The following is an 11,379-nucleotide window of genomic DNA, read 5'->3' on the forward strand; positions in this document are numbered from 1 at the left end:
TGAGACGAAACTTTATAATAAACTAATAAACTTAAAACCACCCCAAGTCAAGTAATATGTTTAGGATTGACATATCACTGTTGAGACTTGCATGTAACAATGTCTTCTGTCCCGACAGAAAGCTGATCTCACAAGCTTCATATATACAGATATCTGGACAGTTACGTGGATCCAATGAAAAGGAGTTCATTAGGATTGGGGACACGAATTGAGATAGCAGGATGGGTAGATTCATCCTTGTCACCTGTTCATCTCATTGGTATTAATAGGTATAAGTAATCCTCAGACTCAAAGGAATGTTAATTGGTCATTCTGGATTACGGAATGTGATACTTTGATCCTGTTGTAACACGATCCTTAACAGAGATGACTCTGGGGTGTGAACGGCAGACGTTGGGTATCACAGGAAGTAATTGCAGGATAATTATACATTGGATTCAGCATTTATCACTCCCGATAAATGGGAGATACATCCATGGATCGCTTGTGGAAGACTCGACTCTAAATCCTTACAAGGTGATAGCTTAAGACTTGAAATACAGATTTCACTTAACCTATCTAATTGGAGTTGACTCGACCTGTACAAGTAAAACGAACGTCTCGCTATATGTGACTTGACATTATCCATAGTCATAAGATTCAGTTCAAGGATGTAGCTGATAAAGGATTGAATTATACTGTAACTAATACAGAAAGGTCAACGACATAATCAACCTGTCTTCTTATAGCTCTGGGGGAATGTTTCGGATTTGCTAATCACATTTCGCGCACTCATTCCGTTATGTAAAGATTAAATATAATTATGTGAAAATTAATTTAATAGTTACATACGGCTAGAAGCAATAAGAACCTAATGGGTCACACATAAGACTTGGAGCCCAAAAGAGAAACAGATGTTAATTAATTGATGGAAGCCCAACTGAGCCCAATAGGGCCCAGTAACTAAGGGGGGGGGGGGGGCGAAATTTATGTAATAAATACATAAATAATTAATTTGATTTTATCAATCCTAATTAGATTAGGATTATGAATTAAAGGATAATTAAATTAGGAGTTTTAATGAGATTAAAATTACTCCTATTATTATCCAATAAAGTTATTATTATTATTATCTTTATATTTAGATATATTAATAGATAATAATTAAGAATTCTATTCCGAATTAAATTCTTATTAAGTAACCTAATTCTATCTAACTAGGGTTTAGATACAAGAGAATATAAATACCTCCCTCATTGTGATTTTTGATATACACAAGCATTCCAGGAGAGAGAATTTTCGACCCTCTAGCCGAGGACGAGATATTCACCGCTTCCTACCGATTCAATTGATTTTCATCTCTTTCTTTTATTCCTTGATCTTGTGTTGATTTATTAGAGGCAATCTATTCTTGATTGCTTTCATACGGTTGATATCTAACTTGATTTGGGTTGTGTTTTGTCTTGTGCTTGGGAACTCGGAGTAAAAGTTGTGGGCACTTCGATTGCAACGGTAGATAGATCTTCATTAAGGTATTTCCTTCTATCCCTCTTTATATGAAATAACGATTAACGGATCTTAGGTTGATGGAAAAAGCTTAAAATTTTTATATTTCCACTGCTATACGTTAGCCTTTAATTCCCTCATAGCACCTTGAGAATACTTGTCGTTTTAAAAAAAAAGACTGTTGCAGAATTATCACAATAAATTTTCAACGGCTTGGCAATACTATCGACAATTCCAAGTCCTGAAATAAAGTTCTGCAACCATAATCCATGAATCGTGGCCTCAAAGCATGCCACAAAGAATCCTTTTAATATATGCTTTCTGAGACAATCCTAATAATCTTTGTGATCTGTCACGAAATATTTCTATTCCAATCACATAGGATGCCTCACCCAGATCTTTCATTTCAAAGCTTTTTAGAGAGAAATTCTTTGATTTGACGTAATAAACCAAGATCGTTAGTTGCAAGCAAGATATCATCAACATACAGAACTAGAATTATAAACTTACATTGATCAACAATGTTTTCCTTAAATCCAAAAGATGTGATGGTATCATAAATTTAAGATACCATTGTCGGGAAACTTGTTTTAGTTCATATATTGACTTTTTAAGTTTACATACCATATTTTCCTTTCGTTCAACCACATATCCTTCTAGTTGAACCATATAGTCCATATGAAATGGACCATACTCGGGAGGTAAGGAATTAAGAACAAACGTTGCTAGGAAATTTTCATTCACTTCCATTCCCATAGACTTTAGTTTTGTAGCAATATTAAACATTTCAATAATATCTTGATGCATGGTACGAGAACCATCAAACTTAATAGTGGTTAAAGTACTCGTTAGCATCCCAACAAGAGACTTATCAGCAGACTCAGACTGCAAACATTCTTCCACAAATTTCATAAATTCCTTAGCACTTTCAGTTCTATTTATTGTGGACTTAATGTTGTTTGCTACTGTCATTTGCATAAACATTAAGCTTCGTCTGTTAGATTTTTCTCATGCTTTGTAGGCAGACCTCTGTTCGGCACTGCTAGTATCACTAAGTGCATCATTTAAGATTGCCAAATCAAGATCTAAAACACCAAGATAAAAGAGAAATTAAGTTCATTGAACTTAGTTACAGACGTAGCTTGCGAATGAAGAGAAACAGGAACATATGCTTTAAAGATATATAAATATACTCATCCATTAATGCTTTGAGTAATAAATTTAATTACAATAATATAGATCCATAATTTTACCATCATCAAATGTACATTGAAATTCTCCTTTGGGTAAAATAACAATATACAACAATGAAACAAAACATAATTGATGCTTAATTTAAATATACGTAATTTGTAATTAATATACTCCAATTAGATATATTTGTCATCTTTGGATATACTAAACATGTCTAATCAAGCATATCAATTAACACATAATGTTCATAACTTATAAAATAATTAATCAACCTTTGGGCGACCCATAATATTTTATAACAATGAACGTCAATATACTCATGATAAAATATTTTGATACATAATATCATCTCAATTATAAGCATCACATACATATGAGTAATTGAAATTATTTTAATGTGACATCTAATCTTTCTAATTTGGCCACTTTGGCGACTAACAAATTACACATAATTTAGATATTAAATTAAAATAATATTATATAGGTTGATATGTGGTGACTATAAACATTATCAGTCAAAAACCTTGAAAGATGTGGTCACTTGATCATGTAAACATATAATTGTCAGTAAACATCCAAAATTGAATTTAAGTATTATATACAGCCCATTATAATGGTTTGTAAAGAATAAAATCTATAAGTTTAATGCTGAAACATAATTCTAAAGGGGAAAAAAAACTTGAGATCCTATAATCGTAATCCCCATAACCATTCCATGTACAAAAGAACAAAATTCAAAATGATAATCTTTTCAATATTAATCATTTCAACTTTTATATATAACAATATCTCGTATGGTTAAACAGTAAAAGCCACTGTTTTACAACATCAATATTAAAACCAGATTCGACTCTTGATTCAATCAATGATTAGTAAAATAAATAAAAATTGTAAATAGCATAATCACATATAGAAATTAACTATTAACGCAGCGGATGAAAACATAATTGGAAAATCATTGATTCACAACCAGGCTCTGATACCATATGTTAGAAATCTTACAGATTTCATCATAATATTAGATAAACATTAATTGCTCAGATGTTCGAATAAGATGATTTTCACAAACACTTAATAACAACTAGAAGAGCGTACCTTGATCCATGACGATTATAATCGAGTTCTTCTAGAGTCACAAGAATTGTGTTTCTCTCACTTAACCCTTTAGACTTCACAGATTTTCTTGATGTAGAGAAAATGACTTTTAGATAAGTTAGAGAGAGGACCAATTCTGATTTCTGTTATATAAATATACCTTCCATCAAGGTATCTCTTCATCCATAAGGTACCTTTTCATTAATGAACCAATAGGATTCAACGTACCCTTTCGTTAATCAAACATGATGATCGATCATACCCTTAGGTGAACTGACCAATAGGATTTATTGTTTTATTTTATCAAACATTAAGTATATAATATACTAGGACCATATTTTAACTTGATGTAAATTATGGAAAATCCAATAATGTGGATATAGGAAAACTGTAAAAACCTTAATCCAAATTGTAATTTTTTTTTTTAATAATTTCAAATACAGATGAAATCAATAACGTATTTTTAACAGAATTAGATGTTCACAACTTACTGATTTGATCATCAATGGCTTAATAAGAGCAAAAATAAAAAATCAGAGGCTTAATGAACTAAAAAATGAAAAATCAGAGACCTAATAATGCTTTTTACCATTTGAAAACATGTAACAAACTGAAAAAACGTGAAAATGAAAAAAAAAAAAAAAAATGTGGAAAATGAAAAAGAAAAACATAACAAATTGAAAAACCAACAGGAAAATGTAAAACGAAAAAATCATTTAAGTTTTTTTTTTCACGTTTTTTGTAATTCGGTTGGATTGGTAATATATTGAAAGTTTGGTTAGATTTAAAATGCAATGAAATTGTTCCTAAAAAATGCAATGAAATTGAGGTGCCCGCTATCCTCACGGTTTAAAAACAAAGTATCTATACTTTGTTTTCTTAAACCAATAATATAAAGACACCTTATAACTCATCTCTTAGACCTCTGTACGTGTTTACTGGCTACCGTCTGTTCCAGTTGCTTTCAGTTTCTCCATTTCGCTGCTCTGGTTTTAGACGGTATGTTCGCGGCTCCGTTCTCTGGTAAGCTCGCAGTTCACTCAGCAGGTTCTTTTCCTTTCTCATTTGTTTGAACTTTGAACCGATCTTAGGAAGAGACCAAACAGATATGCAGATCCAGGAGTTTCAGATCCGTGCAAACCTCTCACTTTCAGTCATAACTATGGACGACTGAATTGCTGGTCAATGGCTTGTTGTTTACTTCCTTTTCTAAAGTCTCACAAATTTGGATTACTCACTGCTAGGTATGCTCAATTTTTAATTTCTGCTTCCACATTGTGATTTTTCAGTTCATATCCGTCACTGTATTTGTGATAGATTGTCTACTGATTATGTTTTTAGTTATGGTATGAAAATTGTCATACTCGTCATCCTTAAAAGTGTTTGAATACAGTCAATTTTCAGGGCTTTAAGCTGTAGTTGATTTTATTAACATCAATTTTTTCTTCATGGCTTTAAGTTGTAATTGATAACATACACTACAAGAAAACAGGGCTTTAGAAGCCCTAATTTTACTCTGAAAGAGGGAATCTTTCATGGCTCCGGATCGTTTAATTGGCTCTTTGAGTGTCACGGGTTCTTTCATAACATGATTCTCATTTTGGCTTCTCTTGCGTGTTTATATCGTACTTGGCTTTTCAGGCTAAGAAGAGCGTTACTAAGTTGTCTCATGGAAGATCGTATATAATGATCGCTGATTATGGGACTCTTTGGCTTGTTAGTTTGCTCAATCTTGCTTGGTGCTGCTTTCAGGTTAGTGAATTTGCTAGATTCTTGGTTTGTTAGTTGTCTATGTTGAATGTATACAGCTCCACTCTTTATCAATTCTCTTTTTTCTTTTCTAATTTCAGTTAAGTTCATGGGCTTATTGATTGAACTTTTAGTTCGAATTGTATTGTGTGTATTGGGGTTATGATTGTTAAATGTATATCATGGTTGCTTTATCTGCAGAGTGTATAAATGAATATTGTCTCCCCTTTCAGCTTTGTAACTTCCAAGTTTGTTACTTTGTAATTTCAGTTAAGTTCCAAGTTTGTTCAAGGTCTTGGTCAATTTGGGCTTGCATGATCAAATGCTTGTCATTTATGGACTAATTTGATGAAAGATTAACCCTTTGTGCATATATAAAATAAAAACATCTGATATTTTGTCTCTTTAATTTGAAATCAGTTTGAAGAAAGTGCATATATAAGAAGATAAATGACGAGGAGTATGATAGCTGTCCAGTGTGTAATATCAATTTAGGATGTTCTCCACTTGAGAAGCTCAGGTACTTGATTTGCTATTTACATACTCTCCTTTTTTTTGAAGGACTTGAGTGATTTATTTTGTTAATGCAGTTGCTCGCTTGAAGGCTGACAACCCTCTTTTGGTGCATCTCCTATTGATTATGTAAGACCTCTTGTTTAAAACGTTTGTGCTATTAGCCTTGTGCTTTAATTTGTATATCTCCTTGTTTTATTTTCCTATCTTATATTTGTATGCTTGTGTCTTTAGGCCCACATTGAGCAGTGGATTGATTTTTCATCTCTGGAGATTGATGCCAATATTTTGGGATGGTTGAAACCCAGAATGGGTTATGGCCCATATCTTCCTCCAGTGAGTTATCTCTTTTTATTCAGTTCTGTTTATTTTTTAGTGTTCCCATTCACACGTAAGCCTTTGGCATTGTGTTTGATACCGCATGTTGCGTTTCAACTGATCACATCCTGCAGGGTTGTCCGTATTCTGGCATATATCACATTCATGACATCTTAAAGCGAATGAAAATTTTCAATTTTCTTTTCATTCTGCACTTAAATATGCACTTTGGTTCATGCATGAATATAGAATTGTGAGGAATGTCTTGTTGATAACATTTTACAGTTTTGTTCACTTGTTAATTGGTCAATGATTGAATTATACAATTGCACAATCACCCATGCCCTTATTGTTGGATATGCTTTTTATCATGTCGAAATTGTTGTATTCTTGTGAGGATATCTTATATTTTAGACTTTGCATATGAAGATTGAGGAAGCTACAATTGCTGCACTGAAGAGATGATTGGGTGCTCTAAACACTCATCTTGAATCTACCACCTACTTGGTTGGGCATTGGGTGTCCTTGGCTGACATCATTGTGACTTGCAATCTCTATTTGGGCTTCACTCGCTCCATGACAAAGAGCTTTACGTCAGAGTTTCCTCATGTTGAGAGATACTTTTGGACCATGGTTAATCAACCAAATTTCAAAAAGATTATTGGCAATGTCAAGCAGACTGATTCAGTTCCTCCTATTGAAAAGAAACATGCCCATGTAAAAGAACCTGCAAAATCGAAGCCTAAGGATGAACCAAAGAAAGAAGCCAAGAAGGAGAAAGAGCCACCAAAGGCCAAAGAAGCTGATGAGGAAGAGGCAGAGGCACCAAAGCCCAAAGCCAAAAATCCTCTTGATTTGCTGCCTCCGAGTAAGATGATACTAGATGACTGGAAAGGCTCTACTCTAATACTCGATGCTATCCTCAAGATGATTCATTACGAAGGATTCTATGGTTTTTACAAAGGCATGAGCACGAAAATAGTACAAAGCATTCTTGCTTCTGCTGTCTTGTTCATGGTCAAGGAAGAACTTGTCAAAGGTGTTCAATCGTTGGTAAGCAACAGAAGCATTAATACAGCAAGATCAAAGCCTCCTTGATTTTAGCAAAAATTCATTCGTGGTAAACAAACAATATGAGATTGATTTCTAATTATGTTGACATTTTTTAACATATTATTAAAACTTTAGTCACGTTAGTTATGTTATTTTGGATTTTGTTAATTGTACTTTTAATTTTGCAAATATTGGTGCTAAGATGAGCCTAATTGTACTCATTTTTTTTAATGAAATGATTATGTTTATAACCTTTTTCTGCCCAAAAAATTAGTGCAATTGCATTATGGAATTTACCGACAAAAATATTTAGCGGTGGATCACCGACAGATTTTCAGTCGTAACTCTTTTTGTATGTGTATGAAAATCGTACATAGAGGCGGTTAAAACCGTGCGTAGAAAAGTGTCGCTAATAAAAAAACATTACCCCGACGCTCTAGAAAACCGTCGGTAACAGTAGAAACGGCAGCAATAGCAACACTTTTCCGATAGTAAAATGGGGGGATTAAGCAAAAATGAGAGGGACTAATAAATTATTTACTCCTTTTATTGCCATAGTAAAAGAAATCCAGCTACTTGGGTTTAACCTTGCAAACTGAAAAATAATTACTTTACGTAAAATTGTACAAATGTACAAAAATTTGTAAATGTTTTATATATTTTACGTAAAGTAGTTTCAATTTACAAAAAGTGGTATCGTAGATAGAGTGAAAATTATTTTTTTTATTAATAATTTAACAAAAAATAATTACTTTACGTAAAATTGTATAAATGTTACGAAAATTTGTAAGAGTTTTATGGATTTTACGTAAAATAGTGTCAATTTACGTAACGTGATTTGGAGGATAGAATTAAAATTATTTTATATTAATAATTTAACAAAAAATAATTACTTTACGTAAAATTGTACAAATGTTACGAAAATTTCTAAAGGTTTTATGAATTTTATGTAAAATCGTGTCAATTTTATTAAAATTAAAATTATTTTTTATTAATATTTTACTGAAAACTAATTACTTTATACAAATGTTACGAAAATTTGTAAAGGTTTTATGGATTTTACGTAAAGTAGTGTAAATTTACGTAAAGTGATTTGATGGATAGAATTAAAATTATTTTTTATTAATAATTTAACAAAAAATAATTACTTCACATAAAATTGTACAAATGTTACGGAAGTTTGTAAATGTTTTATAGATTTTAAGTGAAATAGTGTCAATTTAGGTAATCATGTGGATAGAATTAAAATTATTTTTTATTAATAATTTAACAAAAAATAATTACTTTAAATAAAATTATACAAATGTTATGGAAATTTGTAAAGTTTTTATGCATTTGTAAATTTACGTAAGGTGGTTTGGTGGATAGAACTAAAATTATATTTTACTAGTTTTTGACCCGTGCATCGCACGGATTCATCTTAATATATAAATATTAACAAAAATATAATTTAATAATTACAATTAATGATATAAAGGTGCTATATAAATTAAATATTATTATTTTATTTTCACATTTAATTTAAATAATCTTTTTATAGATAAATATAATAATATAATTAAAATTAATATATTGTATATTATATTATATTATATTTTTTATCAGTAAAAAATAATGAAGTGACACATCAGCTCCATCGTTACTATTTTATATTATATATAGATATGCAAAGAATTAGAGAGATTTTAGGGTTTAATTTAAATTATGTAGAACTTTTAGATATAAATATGCAGAGAATTAGAGAGATTTTAAGGATTAATTTAAATTCTGTAGAACTCTTAGATATAATACGGATAAAATAATCTTTTTATAAATAAATATAATAATATAACTAAAGTTAATATATTATATATTATATTATATTATATTTTTTATCAGTAAAAAAGGAGGAAGTGACACCTCAGCTCCATCGTTACTGTTTTATATTATATATTATATATAGAATATATAGATATGCAGAGAATTAGAGAGATTTTAGGGATTAATTTAAATTATGTAGAACTTTTAGATATAGATATGCAGAGAATTAAAGAGATTTTAAGGATTAATTTAAATTCTGTAGAACTCTTAGATATAGTACGGATAAAATAATCTTTTTATAAATAAATATAATAATATAACTAAAGTCAATATATTATATTTTATATTATATTTTTTATCAGTAAAAAATGAGGAAGTGACACCTCAGCTCCATCGTTACTGTTTTATATTATATAATATAGATATGCAGAGAATTAAAGAGATTTTAAGGATTAATTTAAATTATGTAGAACTTTTAGATATAGATATGCAGAGAATTAGAGAGATTTTAGGGATTAATTTAAATTCTGTAGAACTCTTAGATATAGTACGGATAAAATAATCTTTTTATAAATAAATATAATAATATAATAAAGTTAATATATTATATTTTTTATCAGTAAAAATGGAGAAAGTGACACCTCAGCTCCATCATTACTGTTTTATATTATATAATATATAGATAGATATGCAGAGAATTAGAGAGATTTTAGGGATTAATTTAAATTCTGTAGAACTCTTAGATATATTACGAATAAAATAATCTTTTTATAAATAAATATAATAATATAACTAAAGTTAATATATTATATTTTTTATCAGTAAAAAATGAGGAAGTGACACATCAACTCCATCGTTACTGTTTTATATTATATATAGATATAGATATGCAGAGAATTAAAGAGATTTTAAGGATTAATTTAAATTCTGTAGAACTCTTAGATATAGTACGGATAAAATAATCTTTTTATAAATAAATATAATAATATAACTAAAGTCAATATATTATATTTTTTATCAGTAAAAAATGAGGAAGTGACTCCTCAGCTCCATCGTTACTGTTTTATATTATATAATATAGATATGCAGAGAATTAAAGAGATTTTAAGGATTAATTTAAATTATGTAGAACTTTTATATATAGATATGCAGAGAATTAGAGAGATTTTAGGGATTAATTTAAATCCTGTAGAACTCTTAGATATAGTACGGATAAAATAATCTTTTTATAAATAAATATAATAATATAATAAAGTTAATATATTATATTTTTTATCATTAAAAATGGAGAAAGTGACACCTCAGCTCCATCATTACTGTTTTATATTATATAATATATAGATAGATATGCAGAGAATTAGAGAGATTTTAGGGATTAATTTAAATTCTGTAGAACTCTTAGATATATTACGAATAAAATAATCTTTTTATAAATAAATATAATAATATAACTAAATTTAATATATTATATTTTTTATCAGTAAAAAATGAGGAAGTGACACATCAACTCCATCGTTACTGTTTTATATTATATATAGATATAGATATGCAGAGAATTAAAGAGATTTTAAGGATTAATTTAAATTCTGTAGAACTCTTAGATATAGTACGGATAAAATAATCTTTTTATAAATAAATATAATAAGATAACTAAAGTCAATATATTATATTTTATATTATATTTTTTATCAGTAAAAAATAAGGAAGTGACACCTCAGCTCCATCGTTACTGTTTTATATTATATAATATAGATATGCAGAGAATTAAAGAGATTTTAAGGATTAATTTAAATTATGTAGAACTTTTAGATATAGATATGCAGAGAATTAGAGAGATTTTAGGGATTAATTTAAATCCTGTAGAACTCTTAGATATAGTACGGATAAAATAATCTTTTTATAAATAAATATAATAATATAATAAAGTTAATATATTATATTTTTTATCAGTAAAAATGGAGAAAGTGACACCTCAGCTCCATCATTACTGTTTTATATTATATAATATATAGATAGATATGCAGAGAATTAGAGAGATTTTAGGGATTAATTTAAATTCTGTAGAACTCTTAGATATATTACGAATAAAATAATCTTTTTATAAATAAATATAATAATATAACTAAAGTTAATATATTATATTTTTTATCAGTAAAAAATGAGGAAGTGACA

General features: G+C 29.1%; 1 pseudogene; it reads left to right on the forward strand.

Moving 5' to 3' along the window:
* The first annotated feature begins 5,460 nt into the window (after positions 1–5,460).
* LOC136233783 (elongation factor 1-gamma-like) lies at positions 5,461–7,667 on the forward strand (annotated as a pseudogene).
* Positions 7,668–11,379: the final 3,712 nt, after the last annotated feature.

Source organism: Euphorbia lathyris, chromosome 6 (assembly GCF_963576675.1).
Source record: "Euphorbia lathyris chromosome 6, ddEupLath1.1, whole genome shotgun sequence".
NCBI classification, from domain to species: Eukaryota; Viridiplantae; Streptophyta; class Magnoliopsida; order Malpighiales; family Euphorbiaceae; genus Euphorbia; species Euphorbia lathyris.